Source organism: Eulemur rufifrons, chromosome 4 (genome assembly GCF_041146395.1).
Source record: "Eulemur rufifrons isolate Redbay chromosome 4, OSU_ERuf_1, whole genome shotgun sequence".
Lineage (NCBI taxonomy): Eukaryota > Metazoa > Chordata > Mammalia > Primates > Lemuridae > Eulemur > Eulemur rufifrons.
Window position 1 is genome coordinate 84,754,987 of NC_090986.1, and position 22,485 is coordinate 84,777,471.

At 39.9% G+C, this 22,485-nt stretch overlaps 2 long non-coding RNA genes across 8 annotated transcripts in view; one reads left to right on the forward strand and one right to left on the reverse strand.

Moving 5' to 3' along the window:
- LOC138383028 (uncharacterized) overlaps positions 1-8,748 on the forward strand; it is a 201,926-nt gene extending 193,178 nt beyond the window's left edge. For 5 of the 7 annotated variants that reach the window (XR_011233494.1, XR_011233490.1, XR_011233492.1 and 2 more), the window contains 3 exons: positions 1,688-1,786; positions 3,181-3,319; positions 6,473-8,748. This is a non-coding gene — a long non-coding RNA (uncharacterized lncRNA). Of the gene's footprint in view, positions 1-1,448; positions 1,557-1,687; positions 1,787-3,180; positions 3,320-6,472 lie in introns of all 7 variants that reach the window. The other 2 variants (XR_011233491.1, XR_011233493.1) reach the window with 1 other exon arrangement.
- LOC138383030 (uncharacterized) overlaps positions 4,025-22,485 on the reverse strand; it is a 64,954-nt gene continuing 46,493 nt past the window's right edge. The window contains exon 3 of the long non-coding RNA XR_011233498.1: positions 4,025-4,304. This is a non-coding gene — a long non-coding RNA (uncharacterized lncRNA). The remainder of the gene's footprint in view (positions 4,305-22,485) is intronic.

Genomic DNA, 22,485 nt, shown 5'->3' on the forward strand with positions numbered 1-22,485 from the left:
ATACCTTTACTGTCTGCTGATAAAAAATGATGGCTGTTCATTTCAGATATGAAAATCTTTATCAATTAAGAGAGAATCCTGGCCGGGCGTGGTGGCTCACGCCTGTAATCCTAGCACTCTGGGAGGCCGAGGCGGGTGGATCGCTCAAGGTCAGGAGTTCGAGACCAGCCTGAGCAAGAGCGAGACCCCGTCTCTACTAAAAATAGAAAGAAATTATATGGACAACTAAAATATATATATAGAAAAAAAAAATTAGCCGGGCATGGTGGCGCATGCCTGTAGTCCCAGCTACTCGGGAGGCTGAGGCAGTAGGATCGCTTAAGCCCAGGAGTTTGAGGTTGCTGTGAGCTAGGCTGACGCCACGGCACTCATTCTAGCCAGGGCAACAAAGCAAGACTCTGTCTCAAAAAAAAAAAAAAAAAAAAAAAAGAGAGAATCCTGTTTGTAGTTGGGGTTGAAATTTGTTAAAAAATAGGTGTTTAATTTTATTTAATGGAGTCACCTAAGAGTATATGCTTTCTAAATTTTACTCATTAATGTGGTATTAATACAGTTCATTAAAGTAGTATTATAAACCTAGTAGTATTACCTGATGTGAAAGATTCTTTTAGCATCTTGTTGAATCCTTAAAACAAACTGTGGGGTTTTCTTTTCTTAAGTATTATACATACTGTGTGGAAATTTAGAAAATACAATTAAATGCAAAAATACAAAGAGGTTATAAAAAATTATCCATAGTCCCATCATTTGAAAACAACCACTTTTCAGATTTGGTATGTATCCTTCCACTGACACTCTCTAGGTCTGGTGCTTTTATAGGAATAGCTCTTGCCTGACTTTCTCAATTATATGGTTAAAGTTCTGATTCGATGTTTCAACTTTTTTTGGTTTTTTGGTCTAAATATTTCCCCACAACAAGGCCATAAAGATATTCTCTTAAATATTCTGGTAAATGTTTTAAATTTTGACTTTCACATTGCAAGCCTTTGAGTCATCTGGAGGTTATGTTTGAACATAGGAATTAATTTTAATTTTTTTAGTATAAATAGTCCCCAGATTGCTAATCTCTGCAACTTTATCATATATCAGCTTTGCAAATGTTTTACATTAAATTTTAATATAAAATTAATAGGAGATAATTTATGAGAAATGCTTAGTGTCTTTTATTTCTCATCTTTAATTTGGTTTTTATTTAGTTATCCTAAATAAACAGTCTTCCTGATTTCAAGCTAAGTATATCAACCTTTTGTTTTTGGTTTTTTTTTTTTTTTTTTTTGACAGAGTCTCACTCTGTTGCCCGGGCTAGAGTGCCATGGCATCAGCCTAGCTCACAGCAACCTCAGACTCCTGGGCTCAAGTGATCCTCCTGCCTCAGCCTCCCGAGTAGCTGGGACTACAGGCATGTGCCACCATGCCTGGCTAATTTTTTTATATATATTTTTTTTTAGCAGAGACGGGGTCTCGTTCAGGCTGGTCTCGAACTCCTGACCTTGAGCGATCCACCCGCCTTGGCCTCCCAGGGTGCTAGGATTACAGACGTGCGCTACCTCGCCCAGGTTAGTATATCAACCTTTATAAGAGCATTTATTATTGTGAAAACTATATTTGAGCCAGTGATTACAAAATTAAGTTTGAGGTAATTTAAAGTCAATGAAAAACCTTTTGGTTTTCTGCTTTTCTATTTTAGATATGCATTTCTTGCTTTCCAAAAAAAAAAAAAAAAAAAAAAACCACAAAAAACAGTGATATAAAGATGTCTGTGAAGGAAATGAATGCTGCCAAAAAGGTGGGGGCCTGCTGCTTTCCAGTCTTTTTTTTCTTCTTTATTCTTGAATAGTGCTACTCTATAAGTAACTAATTATTATACTTTCACCACTTTTTATAGCTAATGTTATCTCATAATTATTAAAACCATAAAAGGTAGTCATTTTATTTTTTTATGCCCTCATCTGTACCTCACTGAGGTTTTAAACACGATGTGGAAAATGATGGAGGTTTGCTCTGCCTCCTGCTCATCCTATAACTCTGGGAGAGCTACCTCACTCTCTGAGCTTTTTGTCTTAAAATGAGGATAATAGTTCTTACCTCAAATATTTAGAAGTTAAAATGAGCTTAATATGGAAAAATTCTCAGTACAATGTACTGAGGATGTACTCAGTAAGTACAGCTATTATCGTTGCTGTTACATACCAGTAATTTGGCTTTTTCTTGGAGAGCTCATTTTTTCTGTGGTTTCAACTATCACTTTAAATATTACATTCCAATCTTTTCACTTATTTATTGAACAAAGAGTTATTTATTACATACCAACTGTGTACATTATTCTAGGAACTGGGAAAGCAACAGTGAACAAAATAGACAAAAATCTGTGCTTTTATATGAAGCTTAAATCTAGTGGGAGAGATAATGGCAATAAGTAAAATGTAATATTCTGGTGTGACAGAGCTAATATTTTATGTATTTTACCCTGACTTTTCATCTAGGATTTAAAGTCTGAGCCCTTCCTTTGTTGAATTTTTACAGGATTTACAGTGGTTTTGCACCATTTATAGTCTATTTGCATGGTTAATAGTAACTAATTGATCATTTTAATTTTATCTTTCACAAGTGAAGGAGGCTGCACTTTATATTACTAGTTTCCCCCCCCCATAACCTGTGATACAATTCTGGGCATGTAGTTTGTGTTCATTACATATGATATTTAGTAAATAAAATATAGAATATTTATATTTACTCTTCAGACCAGCCTTTTATCAGGTGGGTTGATTAAAAGAATTAAGCTTTAATACCCTAACCCTAAAACATTCATTTTATTTAATGGGTTAACCCCTCTCCTTGGCATCTAGAATGGGTCTGATTATGTCCTGTCTTTGGGAGGGTTGAGAAAATAGTTACATCATTTGCTGTGTTCTGTGGTTCAGAGGAAGAATCCCAGTTGAGAAAGGCTGAATTAGACATAGTCTCATAGACTTTATCATTACTATAAAAAATTATGTGGGCATGTTTTCTTAATACATAGCCCTGAACACCACTGAAGTAAATTTACTTGGTATAAATAATCTTAAAGTAAAATTTTCAGAGCAGTTTATTTTATTTATAGTTTTAAAATTTATTTTAATTGAATAAGCTGGATTATCACTATGTATTGGTGTTAAGAAAACTTTTAAAATGCTTATTTAGGGTGTGAAGAATTGTAAACAAATTGAATCTGCTAAATTATTACCTGATGCACCTGTTAGATTCATACCTCCAAATACTCTGAACTTGCGTTCACCAAGATCATGAAGTGACTGGCTGAACTACATCCAGAAGTCAGCAGGTAAGAATTAAAATTATATTTTAATTGGTTTTAAGCTTTTTATGTAAAAGCATAGTTCCATTCAATAACTTAGCTATAGTCAGATTGTGTTACTTTGGGAAAGACAAATGCTCGCGTATGTTTTCACTTTGCCTAGAGACCATATTATAGAAGCTCTTCAGGAAGTAAGAATAAATCCTAAAGGGTTTCTGAATGGCTTATCTGTTAATACTATTGTGGAAATGACTTCATCCATTCTGAAAAACTCTTGTTTTTATTCCTAACTGGAAGCAGAGATCATACAACATATTCTTTTTTATTTAAATATTACTTTAAAATTTTAAGCTATTGGTTTCATTTCTCACATAAAATGAATATTAAATTAAAAATAATAAAATATAAAATTTAAAAACAAACATATTACTATTAATATAAAACCATTTACCCCAAAATTGCTTGGTTTAACATTCATCATCTCACAGTTTGCAGATTAAGATTCAAGGCTGGCTTAGGTGGGTAGTTTGCGTTCAGAGTCTTTCATGTTGCAGTAAAGAAGTTGGCCTGGACCGTAGTCACCCAGAGGCCACACTGAGCCTGGAGGGTCTCCTAAGACGGCTCATTCACATGGCTGTTGGCAAGAGGCCTCAATGCCTTACTGCATGGGCCTCTCCACAGGACTCCTTGAATCCCTTTACATTGTGGCAGCTGGCCTCCCCTGAGCAAGAAAGCAAGGTGGAAGCTGCTCTGACCCACCCTCAGGAATCACAATCCATCATTTTGCCACATTCTATTAGATGAAAGTCACTACATGCAACTCATACTCAAGGGGAGGGAAATGTAACCCACCTCTTAAAGAAAGGCATATCAAAGAATTTGCTTATATATTTTAAAATGACCACCAGTGAACATATACAATACCTTTTTACAACATAGGTGAGACTTCTGTTTCCAGTTATAGGTGTGTAGATGACTCAAGCCAACCGTCCACTGAGAACAACTAGAAAACCTGAATAAATATTAAAAAAAAAAAAAAAAAAACTGCTTGAAGGCACTGATGAGCTATCTAGATAATGATGAATTACTGGATAAGGGTACAAAGAGGAGTCTCAAAGTATGACCAGTGTTTGGGGGGTACTTTTCCCCCAGTATTATTTGCAGAGCGGAAGCTAGGAGGGCATGGGCCATTTTCATAGCATTGCAGCTGGGGGCATGGGTGTTGAGCCTAAGAATACTGAGTTATAGAAATGCCCCCTGTATTTCTGGAGACAAGACTTGATTTCATAAGTCAAATAAGGCTTTGCCTTAAAGAAAAAATAAATGTGTTAGTTCAAAAATTAAAAAAGGGAAAAAGGGGGGGGTTAAACTTTCACTTTAAGCAAGAGCTCTCTGCATGGCTCATGCTAGCTGCTTTAAGCTTGGGAACCACTGCTTTCTAATGTAAACGATTCCCAGAAGCATGATCCACCCTTGAGAGAGGTTGATAAAAAAAAAAACAAAAAAAAACTAAGATCTTAAAAAAGATGATCAAGTTATTGCTCAAATTCAACAGTGCTATATTAGAGCATAAGAGAAAATAGCTTCTCCTAAACAGTCTATGTTTTCTTGTGTAAAATGTTAAAGAAAATGTTAATAAAACTTATGCAGATTTCATAAGTTTTATTATGAAACTTATGAACTACAAGATGTTGTGCAAAAAACGGTTAGTCCGCCTGACTTGAAAAATTTAATGTTACATATATTGGCTTTTAATAATGCTAATTCAAAGTGTTAGCAGCTTTTACATCCGCCGCTCAATATTGGCAAACTTTTATTAATGCTCAAAGACCTCAATTAGAAATTAAGTTAAATGGCAAATCTTTTGTTAGACTTACAGATACTGGAGCTGATGTTACAATTATTTCTAAAAGTTTTTGGCCAAAAGCTTGGCCTTTACAACAAGTTCCTACTGTTCTTACCGGAATAGGAACGATGACTGACATATTTCAAAGTCGACAAATTTTAAATTGTTGAGGCCCTGATGGACAGACAGCCACTTTAAAACCTTTCATGGCTAACATCACTGTTATTTGTGGGGAAGAGATTTGTTACAGAAGTGGGGAGCATACGTCAATATACCTAATACATCTGCTAAACAGGTTATGCTAAATATGAATTATAACCCTTGTTTTGGTTTGGGTAAAAGGAGCCAAGGGGCTAAGACTTTCGAGGCACCAAAGGCACATACTTTTGCGGCCACTGCTGCTGAAAAGCACCATTCTGCTCTGGCTTTAAATTGGATATCACAAAAGCCTATGTGGACAGAGCAGTGGCCACTAAAACAAAAAAACGAAACAAAACAAAAATTGGGTGCTCTTCAAATATTAGTAAAAGAACAATTACAAGCAGGACATATAGAGGAGTCCACCAGTCCGTGAAATTCTCCTATATTTGTTATTAAAAAAGAAATCTGGCAAATGACAAATGTTAACTGATTTAAGAAAAGTCAATGCAGTTATACAATCAATAATCAAGCCAAACATATTGTTTCTCATTGTCCCACTTGTCAATTAATTAATCAGCCTAAATTTTCTGCAGGAGTTAATCCTCGAGGTCTCTCACCAAATAAATTATGACAAATGGATGTTACACATATTCCTGAATTTGGCAAGTTAGGTGTTGTACATGTTACTGTAGATATTTATTCCGGTCTTATTATGGCTACTCCATCCTCTGGAGAAACTGTTAGACATATGTTCTCACACTTACACTCCTGTTTTATATACATGGGAGTCCCAGCCACCATTAAAACTGACAATGGCCCTGCTTACACTAGTCATTCCTTTACAGCTTTTTGTATTAAATGGGACATCAAACACGTTACTGGCATTCCTTATAATCCTCAAGGACAAGGCATTATGGAACGTACACATCAAACTTTAAAAAAACATGTTATTAAAACAAAAAGGGGGAGGTACACAGTCTCCCAAAGATAGAATAAATCAAGCCTCATTTACCTAAAATTTTTTGAATATTCATAAGGAAAATAAATTAACAGCATTAGAAAAGCATTGGAATAGGAGTCCAAATCAGACTCTTTCCCTCACCAGCCTATCTGGTGGAAAGATGATGTAGAAAATAAATGGAATAAAGGATGTGCAAATGTGTGGCAGAGAGTTTTTGCTTGTGTTTTGACAGATGACAGACCAACAGTCTGGATTCCAAACAGAAGAATCAAACCCAGAGTGGAAACTCGAGGGGAAAAAGCGGAAGACACATCAGGCACAGACCATGACGTGGGGACAGCTGAAGAGAACATACAAAGAAGCAGATGGGATATTGAACCAGACATCTGTACCTAAAACATCTGTAAATCTTTTTCTTGCCGTGATCTGCGTGGTGAGCATGGTGGTAAGAGTGTCTGGCAACCAGACACATCACTATTGAGCATTCTAAAATTGCACCCATAGATATACCCCTTTGTAGGAAAGTAATAATTTCTGACCCTAAAACTTGGGTACAATGGGACAATTGTAGAGCTCACACGGGGCGCATTCTTGCTGGGTCCACATCTTATGGTGTTGTCCTAGACTGGAGTCCCTATGGACATCCTGCCTTCTCTCACAATTTTAAAAAGCTTCATTGGAATAAAACTGCCACCTCGATGTCTGTAAAAGACACTGACCTTAAAAGTCATATTACACGGCTCAATGATGGTATGAGCTCTTCAGCTCCTCATATTTTAGATGGCCCTATTCATGATCAGTTGTGGAAAATATCAGCTGCTTTGCACCCTTTGCAGGCCTGGATTAGCACACACACTTTGGATCCAAACAATAGCCGAGAATGGACTTTGAATTTAAATTCTACTCATTATATTCAAGTTTGTGTTAGACTGCCTTACTTATTTATGATTGGACATGCTGTTTATAATGAACCTTCTTTCCTAGTGACTTGTGACAACTGTTCTCATTATACCTGTATTAACAATTCTATAAAGTTCTTCCTTATAAAGAAACATTTTATATTCTCAAAGCCAGAACAGGACTGTGGTTACCTGTTAAAATGAATAGAGTCTGGCAAGAAACACCAGCAATGTTCCTTTTGGACAAACTTCTTAACCACATTCTTAAATGTACAAAAAGATTTATTGGTCTGTTAATAGCAGCTATTTTGGGAATCATTGCTGTCACTGCTTCTGTGGCCACCGCAGGTGTGGCTCTGCATCAGACCGTTCAGACCACTGAATTTGTTCAAAATTGGCACCACGATTTAAATCAATTATGGTCTACCCAAAATCAAATTGATTCTAAATTAGCTATTCAAGTGGCTGACTTACCACAAGCAGTCACCTTGTTGGGAGACCAGGTTATAAGTCTACAAAAGCAACTTAGACTTCATTGCGATTGGAATATCACTCAATTTTGTGTTACACCTCATATATATAATCAAACTCGGTTTCCTTGGGAAAACATCTACTTAACCAAGCAAATCTGACTGAAGAGATTGGAAACTTACAACAAGAAATATTAAGTACCTTCAGTCACAAACTTAAATTGCTCTCTGAAGCTGACATTATTAATGACATCTCTTCTGGTTTAGAGTCAGCTGATCCACTTTATCATCTTAAGATCTATGGGAGTTCCACTGTTGTAACTTTTGGCATTATTTTAATCCTTTGCTTGTGTTTATTTATAGTCTGGAGAAAACTCCAAAGAAGACAAGAATCTGGAGACCAACGCCTCCCTGTGATGGCTGTCCGATTCCATCCACTTTCTTCAAAAAATAAAAAAGGGGAAGATGTTGAGCCTAAGAATACTGAGTTATAGAAATGCTGTCTGTATTTCTGGAGACAAGATTTGATTTCAGAAGTCAAATAAGGCTTTGCCTTAAAGAAAAGATAAATGTGTTATTTGAAAAGCTGCCTCATCTCAGGAGGGCATCTCCCTGATCAGTAGAAGCTGCACTTCAAAGAGACAGCTGTAAACTGGGCCTTTGGTTCTCACCTGTTTTGAAAGACAAGGCAAGCCTTTTCCTTAGAACCAAAAGGTTGCAGGAGCTGACAGGTAGACCCCCAGAGATGAGAGCTGATCATATAGATACGCTAATGCCCAAGCCGGGCCCAGATGGAACCATGCAGTTCAAGTAATTAACACAAAGCACAGCCCATGTTGACTTCTAGGATCATCTCTGTCCCCAAGAACACAATCACCGGAGCAAAGATGTCCCTGTTTGTTGCTAAAGTAATAGCCTTATCATAAAACTTACAAGTTTGCCCCAAGATGATTTTATAACTCATTGTTCCTGTAGTTGGAGTTAGTTTAAGGATCTGTAGTAGCCTTTTAGGAGACTTTGACCCTAAAGCAAACTGCCTGTTAGTATGCAAATCCTGTTGCCCTTGGCAACGGGGGAGCCTGTAAGTACCCTATAAAATACCTGTGTGGAGTTTCAGTCAGGGATATATTTGATGCGGGTAAAAAATATATCCATCCGGATACATCCCTTTATTTATTTATTTTCATAAACCTTTACTTTATAAACTATATCTTTGGCTCCGTGTATTATTGCCATTACTTTATCTTTTATTTCTGTTTCCTACTATATTTTTCATCCTTTGCGATGACCCCTGCCTGAGAGACCTGTTCTGAAGAAAAAAACCTCTTTGCAGGGAGTGTAGCTAACTCCCTGCAAACTGGCATAGTCAACTTAGAGACCATGATCGAAATAAAGAGAAAAAAAAAAACACCTCTTTGTGGGGAACATAGCTAACTCCCCGCAGATCAAGTCTTGGTAAATTCTCAGCATGGGAGTTCGGACCCCAGTGGGCTGTACTTGAGGAGAACAAGTTTGAACCCTAGAAATACATGTTGCTCAGAAGGGCTGTAACTCAGCTTCAGAATTTAGTCCCTAAATCAGATTGAGATGATCTTGGGTTATGAGTTCTGCCAGGCACCTGGAAGAAATGAAAGTAAGACTTCTCTGGAAGAAAATAATATCATTTTAGGCCTCAAATTATTTATGCCAACAATTTAGTATTTGCTAGCTTATTTTATAAATAAGAACATACAGTCAAAATCATGGCCAGTGGGCACCGTGGCTCACACCTGTAATCCCAGCACTTCAGGAAGCTGAGGCAGAAGGATCACTTGAGCCCAGGAGTTTTGAGACCAGCATGGGCAACGTAGACAGACCATCTCTACAAAAAATGAGGAAGACATTTCAAAAGCTCAGGGAAAGCTAGGCCCCCCACACCAGTTAGCCCAGCTGTGGCTGCAAAGGACAAGTTCTTCAAGGAAATCCAAAGTGCCACTCTAGTGAACACATAAATGACAAAAAAGCAAAACAGCTTTATTGCTGATACAGAGAAAGTTTGTGTGCTCTGGCTAGATCACCCCAGCTACAACATTCCTTAAGCCAAAATCTAATTTAAAGCAGGCTCCTCCCTTCAATTCCATGAAGACTGAGAGAGGTGAGGAAGCTGAAGAAGAAAAGGATGAAGCTAGCAGTTGGTGCATGAGGCTTAAGTAAAGAAGCCATCTCCATAAATAGAAAATGACTAACATCCTAGGAGAATATGATTATTGGGATTTTGTTTTGACTAGAATTTCTGTCCCTCTCGGAGACCAAAATTTAGCCTGTTGCATATTTTGGAGCAATGTTTTTTAATAAATGTACTGCAAACCAGGTGTAATTCAACTCAATGAAAAAAAACCAACTGAAATCTCAAGCTATTTTGAAACAGGAAGGGGAAAATTTGCAAATAGAAGTTTTTCCCAACTGAAAAAGAGAGGGCAAAACAAATGAACCCTTTGGAAGGTATTAAAGAAGCTGTCACAATCCGAGTGCCAAGCAAGGTGATTGTCAGTCCTCAAATGCCGTTGGTCTCTGCCTCCAAAAAAAACACAAATCATTTTATCTAAGTTATAATAGTCAAGCCTGTAAATAAATATTTTTAAATTTCTGAAGCTGTTTCTCCCTACTAAAAGATGCTCAAAATTAAAAAAAAATCAAAATATTTTTTAGCTGCTTTTGTCAAAAAGGCAAATATTTCATAAGGTGTCACCATGCATGTTGGCCCTCAGTTTATCACGCTGTAACACACCATCTCTCAGGTTTTGCCGTGACAGTAGGTAACAAGGCTTCCAGACTCTCTTCAACACCTCCAAGCTCCCCTTTCTCCAAACACAAAAGGAAGAAGAAAACTACAAACCCCCATCTGCCCACCCTACAGTTCCTGGGAAGAGACGGTCCTCACATTGTTCCTGCTTAGACCCCTGAAGCCTGAAGAAGGAGATGGGGACAGCTGTGCCAGCGGGCGAGGACGACGTCCAATAAGGGGGAGGAAATTTGGCTGAGGGGGCTGAGGGGACAGACGGGAGAAGGGACATGGAGAGGAGGGGTCAGTGGAGATAAAATGGTGAGGGGAGTGAGAAGAAAGGGCAACAAAACAGGGAGAAAGGAGTGAGGATCACACAAGACAGAAAAAGATAAAATGGAAGAGAAAAAGAAGGAAGGGTCAGGGTTAAAGGACGCAGAGACGGTGGCAAAGAGAACGCGGAAAAGGCTGTCACAGGGAGGAAGGGAGATTAAGGGGGTGCTACCTAAAGGGCTTCACCCCAGCAGGTGAATGGGCTGCACGGGGAAGGGGGAACTGGAAACCGAGCGGGTGGCAATAAGGGGCTGTGGGCGAAGGCAGGAGCCTGAAGGGGACGCCGGAGCGAGGGAGCGGCGGGGACGCGGGGACGCGGGGGCAGTGGCTTGGGCCGGCCTCGCTCCCTCACCGTGGCTGAGCCGGCCCGATCCTCGGGCGCAGCCTCTGCCCCGGGTGCGGCAGTGGCTGGACCGGAGCCCGCCCTCAGGCCGAGCCAGCGCTGGGGCTCCGGGCTCTGGGCTCTGGGCTCAGCCCCAGCCTAGGTCTCTTTAATTCAGAAGCCGGAAGTGCCGCAGCCACAGCCCGCCCTGGAGCGGAAGCTCCGCCCTGCGAGGCCCCGCCCCAGCGTGAGAGCTGCGCCTGCGCGTTCCTGTTTCCGTTGCCGGGTCCTGGGGCGGGGTGTCTATGTCACTGAGCAGCCAGCAGAGGGCAGGCTTCTAATTGTTCAGAGCCCCGCAGTGTCTGAGCGTGTCCAAGGGGGTTGTTGGGGACCTGTCACCTGGGCGCTGCTTGGTGAAGCCTGGGGGACTCCAGGGGACTGCCACAGTGGGTACGGGGAGCAGCCCTGCTCCGATGGTCAAGAAGCTGAGGAGCCTGGTCTAAGACCAGGAGGGAACACTGGGTACCGACTCCCAGCCCAGGCATCCCATCCTCCATCCCCCTCGCCTGTGAGAAACTGGAACCCTCATACATGGCTGACGAGAGTGAAAAATGATGCAGCTATTGTTGAAACACTCTGGTGGTTCCTCAAAAGGTTAAGCATAGAATTACCGTATGACCCAGCAAGTCCACTTACAGGTGTGTAACCAAAAGAATTCAGAACAGAGACTCAAACTTACACTTGCACACTAATGTTCATAGCAACCGTATTCACGCTAACCAAAAGGCAGAAACAACCCAAATGTCCATCAACAGATAAATGGATAAAGAAAATGTGGCGAGTACACACACAGGAATATTACTCAGCCATGGAAAGGAATGGAGTTATGACACCTGCTACAGCATGGGTGAATCTTGGAAACATTATGATAAAATAAGCCAGGCACAAAAGGACAAATACCATGTGATTCCACTTCTGTGAAATATCTAGAATAAGGCAGATTCACAGAGACAAAGTATATTAGAGGTTACCCGGGGCTGAGGGCGGGGGAAATGGGAGTTACCGCCTAATGGTTACAGAGCTTCCGGTTGGTATAATGAGAAAATTGGAAATATATAATGATGATGGTTGCACAACATTGTGAATGTACTTAACGCCACTGAACTACACTTACAAATGGTTACAGTGGCAAATTGTGTGTATCACAGGAAAAATAGGTTTAAAGTAAAATACTTTTTAAGATACACAAAAGCTGAAAGAATCAATTAGCAACAGACTCTTAAACTGCAAGAAATGTTAGACGTACTTTAGGCAGGAGAAAAATGATACCAGATGAGATTATGTTTAGAGATCTGGCCATGGTAACCAAATGGGTAGTATGTGACTTTTTTTCTTTTTAAAACGTCTTTAAAAGATAATTGACTGTTTAAACAAAAATAACAATAATGAAATTGGGGCGTATAACACATGTGTAAGTAACACGTATGACAATAGCACAGAGACCCAAGGGGAAGCGACGGAAGGACGGAGCATGCTGTACGGCTCTTACACCGCACAGAAAGTGGTGTCGTATCACTAGAAGGTAGAAACCAACGGTATTGTGACATATCCTACACTGCACAGGACAGCTGCCCACACAAAGAACTATCCAACCCAAAATGTCAGGTTGAGAAACCATGCGCTAAAGCTAAATAACTAAAACAGTAAAACAAAAAGTTATAGCTAATGGGCCACAAAGGCAATGAGAATGAAAAAATACTCAATGCAAAAGAAGTCATAAAAGAAAACAGAGCAAAGGGCTGATGAGATGAAGGGAACACATACAGGAGGGTTTGGTGAATGGAACATGGTGGAAATGACATGGTGCCAGCTTCCAGGCCCAGGACTCATGAAACCAGCAGCTTCCACTGTCTGTCTCTTGGAACATTTGCTCTGGAGGAAGCCGTCGCTCACATCGCCACCTGGGCTCCACCTCTTGTCAGACCAGTGGTGGCATTAGATTCTCATAGAATCTCGAACCCGACTGTAAACTGCGCGTGGGAGGGACCTAGGTTGTGGCTCCTTATGAGAATCTAATGCCGGATGGTCTGAGGTGGAGCGGAAGCCGGGATGCTAGCACTGGGGAGTGGCTGCAAATGCAGATTACCGTTAGCAGAGAGGTTTGACTGAACAATGAATGTGATGCGCTTTTTTTTTTTTTTTTTTTTTTTTTTGAGACAGAGTGTCGCTTTGTTGCCCTGGCTAGAGTGAGTGCCGTGGCATCAGCCTAGCTCACAGCAACCTCAAACAGCTGGGCTTAAGTGATCCTACTGCCTCAGCCTCCTGAGTAGCTGGGACTACAGGCATGCGCCACCATGCCCAGCTAATATTTTTCTATATATACTTTTAGTTGGCCAGATAATTTATTTCTGTTTTTTTTTTTTTAGTAGAGACGGGGTCTCGCTCTTGTTCAGGCTGGCCTCAAACTCCTGTCCTCGAGTGATCCACCCGCCTCGGCCTCCCAGAGTGCTAGGATTACAGGCGTGAGCCACCGCGCCCGGCCTGATGCACTTGAATCATCCCAAAACCTTTCCCCCCTCCCCTGGTCTGTGGAAAAATTTTCTTCTGTGAAACCGATCCCTGGTGCCAAAAAGGTTGGGGACTGCTGGGATATAAGACAAACATACAAAAATAAATTCTATTTGAATATACTAGCAATGAATGATTGGAAATTGAAATTACGAATGATACCATTTACAATAGCATTTAAAAAGAAATATTTACAGTTAAATCTGACAAAACTACAGAAGACCTGTACTATAAAAACTGTAAACATTGCAGAGTAAAAATAAAGGAGACCTCAGCACAGGGAAAGATACATCTTCGCAGCTCAGAAAAACACTCAGACATCAATTCTGACCAAATTGATCTGCAGATTCAGCACAAGCCCAGTCAAAATCTAAGTGTTCTCTGTTGTAGAAATTGTCAAGCTGATTCTAATATTCATGTGGACATGCAAATGATGTAGAATAAGTCCTCCAGAAAAAAAAAAGAACAAAGATGGAGGACTAATACCACTCAATTTCAAGGTTTTTTATAAAGCTATGGTAATCAAGACAGTGGTAAAAGACAGACAAATAGATCAATAGAATGAAATAGAGAGTTCAGAAATAGATTCATGGCCGGGTGCGGTGGCTCACTCCTGTGATCCCAGCACTCTGGGAGGCCGAGGAGGGAGGATCACTCGAGGTCAGGAGTTCAAGACCAGCCTGAGGAAGAGCGAGACCCTGTCTCTACTAAAAATAGGAAAAAAAAAAAAAATTAGCCAGGTGTGGTGGTGGCACCTGCAGTCCCAGCTACTGAGGAGGCGGAGGCAGGAGGATCATTCAAGCCCAGGAGCTAGAGGCTGCAGTGAGCTAGGCAGACACCGTGTCACTCTAGCCCAGGTGATGGAACAAGACTCTGTCTCAAAAAAAAATACATAAATAAAAATAAAAGGAAAAGAAATAGACTCACTCATGCATGGAAAACAAATGTGTTACAGATGAGCAAAGGCCATGTAGTGGAAAAAGGATTGTCTTTTCAATAAATTGTGCTGGAAAGTGTGGCTACTTATGTGTCAAAAAAAATTTTAACTCATTCCACACCTCATACATATATGAAAATTAACTTAAAATGGGCCATAAACATAAATGTAAAACTATAAACTTCCAGAAGAAAATAGACTATGTTTGTGATCTTGGGCTAGGCGAAGATGTCTTAAATATAACACCTGAAGCATGATTTTTCTGAAAAAACACACAGAATTTTATCAAGATTTTAAACTTATATTCTTCCAAAGACACTGTTAGCGTGAAAATACCAACCATAGACTGGCAGGAAATATTTGCAAAGCCTGTACCTGATAAAGCACTTCTATCCAGAATATGTAAATAGGTCTCAAACTCAGTAATAAAAAATAAATAACCCAATAACAAAATCAGCAAAAAATTTGGCCAGATACTTCACCAAAGAAGATGCTCAGAAGACAGGTCAGTATGCTCAATGTCATTAGTCGTGGGGGAAACGCGACTTACACCACAGTGAGAATTGCTGCGCATCTACCTGAATGGCTGAAAGAAAGAGACTGGCGGGCCATGCAGGGCTGGCTTCGCGGGCCTGTGACCTGTGTGGCGACACAGAGCCCCTGCACGGAGGGCCCTGAGCCTTGTTTCATGCCCTCCTGTTTTCATCTTGAAATCCTTAATGATCTTAGAACAGGGAGCCCGGCGTTTCCATTTTGCCCCAGACCCAGCAAATTATATAGCCAGTCTTGACTCCACACGTTAGCAAGGATGGGGGAAAGTGGGGCTCTCACACACCGCTGGTACCAATGTTAAATGGAACCACCGCTTTGGAAAACAGTTGGGCAGGTTCTTAAAATGTTAAGCATTTACCTCCCATAGGACCCAGCATTCCCACGCTTAGGTGTATACCCAAGAGAAATAAAAATATATGTGAAAGATTGTATAGATTTTATGGGGATTAACTAACCAATAAAACCCCTTTTCTTTCCATTATATCTTTCATGAATAGCGAAGGCATTACAAATACTTTCTCTTTAAAAAGTTTCTCTATTAATCTGTCCCAAAGGTCACACTGTAAATAATTACCTTAGATTTTGACCTCTTATTTATGCAGTGACAGTAATTGAAATTAGAAAAGTAAAACATTTATTTATTTTAAAGCTACTAGAGACTTAACTATCCCTTCCATAACAGGCAAAGTTTTCATTTGGGGGAAATAAACCATTTTTACTGTGACACATACACTACTTACATTATTAATATTGGTTCCATTTTATAAAAAGAGAGTTTTTTTTTAATTCAAAGTTATGATTTCAATAATGATGAATTGTACATTTTATAGCTTGCTCTAATCTTTTAACACAATTAAAATGGACCTATCCCCAAGTTTTACCAACTTCTTAAAAACTTACCAGTCTATAACAATGACACAACTGATGAAAATGACATATCTGTGTAACTATGCAAAACTCACCATAGGTTCAAGAATAATGTACTTGTTTCATATCTAAAGATTAAATATATTGTAAATGGGGGGGGGAGGTGTCTTTTTTTTCTTTTTTTGGAGACAAGGTCTTGCTCTGTTACCTGGAATACAGTACAGTGTTACTACCACAGCTCACTGCAACTTCAAATGCCTAGGCTCAAGTGATCCTTCTGCCTCAGTAGCTGGGACTACAGGCACATGCCACCACGCCTGGCTCTTCCCCCCATTTTAGTAGAGATGGGGTCTCGCTCTTGCTCAGACTGGTCTCGAACTCCTGGCCTCAACCAATCCTCTCTCCTTGGCCTCCCAAAGTGTTAGGATTATAGGCATGAGCCACTGCACCAGGCCTAAAATATACTGTAAGTTGTACAGTCCATTTCCTTGGTTGTTGGGAAAAAAAGCACAGGCAACAGCAGAGGACTGTCCTGCGACACTCTTCATCACACAGCAGTAACAGTTTAGTCAAAATCATACCCGAAAGCCCAACCTTGACTACTCAAGACACAGGGCTACACTCTGCCATCAATTAGAAAACGGTTACCTTTCTGAAAACCCTCAGGATAAATTTCCTTCTAGTCTTAGTACTGTGAACAATAGCTACGGATCACCTGGGCAACCGATTTGCTTTATGGCCATCACTAAAATGTTGAGCCTGCCCTTTTATACCAAAAGCCAAATTTGTGACACATCCTTAACAAGCTGTAGGAATTCACGGAAGACTTTCTTGTATTAGGTTTCCTCCTGGCTCTATTTTAGATCCTAAACTTCATTTCTCTTTTCATCATCCTTCTCATCCCCTTCTAATATATATAGCCTTACTCTGTTTCTTCTTTTCTAATTGTCCTCAAAATATTTTTGGAACAAAAGAAGTTCTAATAAAATATACCGTGTATACTTATCGATACACATGAGGACAATGTGCACACATGCACACACATAGATTAAAAGCCAACCGAATTTTATTCTTTCTCCAGGATGATGGGGGACCCTGCTTCCTGCACTGTGTGGCTCGCATGTTGCACCGACAGCACTGGTGACAGCGCCCGTCTCACTCTTGGCCAGCAGCAAATATTCCTATCTCTTGTTTCTCCATTCCTCAGCAGTTGAGAATAGGAATTAATCAACGTCTTATAATGAAATGGGATGTTTCAAAATGTTACATTAAAGCTCAATTCCACCACTGAAAACATTTGTTGTTTTTCTTATTATATACATTTACTAGCCCTAAACCAAATCTAACTGTATTTTGTACAACATTTAGTACACAATCTATTTTAACAGAACTCTAAGACAAACTTTCAATGATTAGCAAAGTTTATGATGTATAACCTACTAATTTTATTGAATGGGTTTTCTTTCAAAATAAATTATGTAATTAAAAATTAGAAAATTACATCTTTCTAAATCATATACATTTTTAAAACTTCTATTTTCATTTTAAACTCAATTATAAAAAATTATCACAATAATGTACATTGTACCCAAAAAGCCCTAACCTCAGCATGCTATAATTCATCCATGTAACCCAAAATACTTGCACCCCCTAAATCTATTGAAATAAAAAAAAAAAAACCTAAAAAAAATGGTCACAATAAAATTATATGCTTTGTCCATTTGTCAGAGAAAAATAATTAACGGTAAATACTAGGCCTTCTTTTTCAATTCTGTATGAAATTCCTCTTGATAACACTTGATAGAATTCTATTCACAAAAACACTCAGCCAAATACACTTCTTTCTATAGTACTAAGTGTTCAGAAACACACAGCATTCAAATAATGTAGTTTCCATGTAATTAGGATATCATTTTCAGTTTGATAATCTGGCATAGAAAAGTCTTCCAGTGGAAGAAAGGAGAAATAGCTAAAAAGAAACAGTTGACTTAAATGATGATGGTTACTACTGAATGAACCAGTTCCCTAAAACGAATGGGCTGTCAATGCCTGAAAGTGACAGAGACGTGCACGTCTGGGAACAGAAGGAAAGCTCTGCTGGCAACACAGCAGTGATCCGACCAGGGAGGATAATCCATTTTTTCGTTACATATCTATCCCACCTCCCGACCCCTGTTTATCATCCACGTTCCCCAACAGGCTTCGGTGCCATCCACTTACTCCTTCTTTGTTTAAAATTTTTCATTTAGAAATTACTCATACAAGGAAGTATTTTAAAATATGTGCAGTTTGAAGAATTAGAAACACCAGAGAAACCACCACCTCTGCTCAGAGAGAGCAGAAGCTCCTTGGATAGGCCCCTCCTGCCGGCTCCCGCCACCACCACCAGTGTCCCTAACTCTGTGTTAACCGTTTCCCCGTTTTTGTCTTCATACCCTTCAGTCCTGTGTATGTGCATCCCTTAAAACACGTTGCTCTGTGCTGCCGGGTTTTGAACTTTACAGAAATGGAATCATTCTGCAAGTATTCTTTTGTAATGTGATTCCTTTCTTTGATATTACATTTTTGCAATTAATCCAGACTGATGTGTGAGGCGACAGTTTATTTTTATTGTAGTGCAATAGCCTGTTATATAAACATACGACTATCCGTTCTGCTGCTAATGACCCTTTGTAATGTTTCTGTATTCTGCTCCTGGTGTTACAGTTCCTCTGGCCTGATTATTTTTCACAAATTGAATGTTATTTTTATATTTTATAGTTCATGCTTTAATTTTAACCACACTTATTAACTTTGTTCCTTATTCATTCTTACATTTCAGAACTTTCATTTGGGATCTTTTTTTTTCTTCCTAACGTAAACCATTAAGAATTTCTTTTGTCTCAGGCTTTGTCTAAAAAAGCCTTTATTTCAATTTCTTCCTTGAAAAGTAAGTAATTCTAGGCTGAGAGTTATTATCTCTCAAGACATATTGAAGCTATTGTTCCAGTCATTTGAACTCCGGTGCTGCAGTTAAGAAGTCAGTCGTGAGTCTAACTACCACACCTTTATAAATGATGTCTTTTCAAAAATCTATTGACTGTATTTAAGGTTTTCTCTTTCCCTCTAGTAAATTCTGCAGTTCTCACTATAATATGGCTAAATGTGGATACCTTTTTTGATTTGTTCTTCACTGGGCTTGCTGGATTGAGTACTAGTATCTTTTACCCAGTATCTCTATAAATAGTGATTCTTCCTCATTTCCTCTATTATCTCCTTCTAGACCCATAGCTATATAGATCTGTTAGTGAACTCGTATCCAGCATATATAAAGAACTCTGTGACACTTCAGTAAGAATACTGAAATAAACCAATTCAGTAAGAAATGGGCAAAGGAACTGAACGGACACTCTGTGAAAGAAGATATCATTGATCGATAGGCACATTAAAGATGCTAACTTTAGGAAAATGCAAACTTAAATTTCGTGAGATGCCACTAACAAACCCACTGGAATGACACAAATTTTACAAGACGGACAATACCAGGTGCGGAGAACTTGGAATTCTCATATACTGCTGGTGGAAATGTAAACTCTTGACTTTGGATAACAGTTGTGCTGTTTCTAATAAAGTTAAACATACATTTATCATATGGCCTAGCAATTCCACTCTTAGGTATTTATCCAAATACACGCCTACACCTGTACATAAAAGCACACTCTATCTTATGTCATGATAACCCCCAAAAGTCTCTCCAGCACATAAATGGATTTAAAAAATCATGGTATATATACACACAATGGCCTACTACTCAGCAATGAAAAAGAATGAACCACCAACATCTGTAAGCAGATGAATCTCAAAACATGCTGACCAAAAAAGCCAATTGTGGAATATAATACACTGTATGATTCCACTTATATAAAATTCCAAAGCAGGCAAAGCTCATCACTGTGACAGAAAGCCAATCGGTGACGGAGTGGGGCGGGAGGGCAGGGTGAGCTGAGCACACAGGAGCACAGGGAACTTCCTGTATTTTGACTGAGACGGTGGTGACACAGAGGCACCGATTTACAGAGGAAGTAAGAAAAACGACTTCCTCGAGAAAACACAGCCAGTTAATACTAGAGCAATATTAGCATTAGTCTCGGTCTATTAACATTTTCAAGCTTTCTCTCAGAAGGACAAACTGGCTGCAGGAAAAGAGCTCACGTTCACCCAGCGTTTAACAAATACTGCTGGGTGAGTGCCACATGCCAGCCACATGCAATAGAGACCCCGACCTCACAGAGATCACAGTGGTGGGAACAGGTTTTACGGCAGAGGGCAAAGAACGCTATGGCACCGCCAACAAGCAATTCAACCACATGGTCTGCTACAGGGGCCCCTAAAGTACCTCCCACAAGAGTTTTTAAGACCTTTAAAAGTACCTCCCACAAGAGTTTTTAAGACCTTTAAGTTTAAAGTTTAAAGAAGAAGATAGAGTCACAACAAACAATAAGGTAAGGTAGATCCTTACCTAACACATAAAAAGATAACTACAAATGGTTTAAAGACCTAACTATAAAACGTAAAACCATAAAGTTAGTAAAGGAAAATGTAGGGAATATTGTTGCCTTAAGGACTTCTTAAATAAAATTTCAAAAGCATAAAACAGTAGGCAAACTAGACTGAATTTGATCACATCCAAATTAGAATTTTCTGTTCATAAAGAAAACTATGGAAAAAATTAATAAATAGATGACAGAAAAGATATTTACAAAGCATAAAACCTGTAAAGGAACTAATGTCCAGTGTAACAAGAGCTTCTGCAAGTCTACAGGAAAAGACACAATCCCCGTGGGAAATGGGCAGAAGGCAGTAACAGGCACCCGCAGCAAAGGAACCCCAGAACCATATAGGAACACCACGAGCTGCCTAAACCAAATACAGAAATGCAAATTAAAACATCCCTCTGGCCGGGCGCGGTGGCTCACGCCTGTAATCCTAGCACTCTGGGAGGCCGAGGCGGGTGGATCGCTCGAGGTCAGGAGTTCGAGACCAGCCTGAGCAAGAGCGAGACCCCGTCTCTACTAAAAATAGAAAGACATTATATGGACAACTAAAAATCTATACAGAAAAAATTAGCCGGGCATAGTGGCGCATGCCTGTAGTCCCAGCTACTCGGGAGGCTGAGGCAGTAGGATCGCTTAAGCCCAGGAGTTTGAGGTTGCTTTGAGCTAAGCTGATGCCACGGCACTCACTCTAGCCTGGGCAACAAAGTGAGACTCTGTCTCAACAACAAAAAAAAATAAAATAAAATAAACATCCCTCTGAATGACAAAATTTGGGCAAGTGAACATCAAGTATATGCAGATGTACAGGAAAACAAAACCCAATGTGCACAGCGCTACCGAACTTGTAGACTGAGGCATCTTTCATAAGAGCTTAGTCAAATTAATTACCCATATGCATACGGTATCACCAAGGAGGAATTCTCTCTGGACGTACATCCCAGTGAGTGGCCGTGAAGAGCTGGGGCAATGCACAGTCCTCTGTGCCGGAGGGAAGCTGGAGACATTCACCTGAGTGTCCGCGGTAGGGAAATAATCCAAAGCACGGGGAAAGGGTATGATGCGAGGAGACACAGAGCATGGCGAAGAAAAAGGCAGAGGACACTCCCCTTAGGGTTGTAGACAGAGCCAGACGAGGTAATGCACGGAAAATGCCCAGTCCCTTGCCCTTAGTTCTACGACAGTAATTCCTGCTACGTGGTATAGGTTACCCCCTAAGCTTTCACCCCACTGTTTATTTATTTGTGCAGCTGGAGCACAGAGCTTTGTTACGAGAACTAAATAGAAGACGCGGCGGCACCGTGAGAGCCCGGGGGAGGCGAGGCCTCCGGAGTCTCGCGGGTCCTGTGTGCACAGCGGCTGCTCCCCGCGTTGCTGCAGGCGGGACAAGCCTCACCCCACCCGCATCTCCATCTTCGCATCTATAGAGTGGAATTGTTAAAGCCAATGCCATGTGGCTGATTTGAGGGTAAATGAGATAATGTGAACCTCGTAACAAGTGTTCGTTCCCCTCGCTTCTCCTCCCTCCCAGGCATGTGAAGGTGCCATCTCACCATGGGGAGCCCCCTGCCACCATCACATGTTGCGGTGGCCACGCAACAACATGGAAGAAGACTCAGCCATGCTGAGACAACACACACCTATACAGAAAATGACTAGAAAGAAGAAAATCAAAGTGAGTACCTTACTTGAATTTGGGTAGAGAAATTATAGGTGGTTATTTTTCTGTTTTTCTATTTTCCGAGTATTCTATAATATGGTTATGTTACTTTTAGAAATGGAATATTTCATGGCAAACAAATATTTTACTTTAAAATTGCATTGAACAAAAAGTGTTAAACTTTAAAACCTAAACAGCATCTTTATAGATCCTCCATCAATGGAGTTAATTTTAAAATTCTAGAATATATTCTGAAGCACTAGGTTCTTCTTAATTCTAACACTTAACCTGGGACAAATAATTTACTCTGAGAGCCGCATTCTTCACCTGTAAAGTGGGACTAA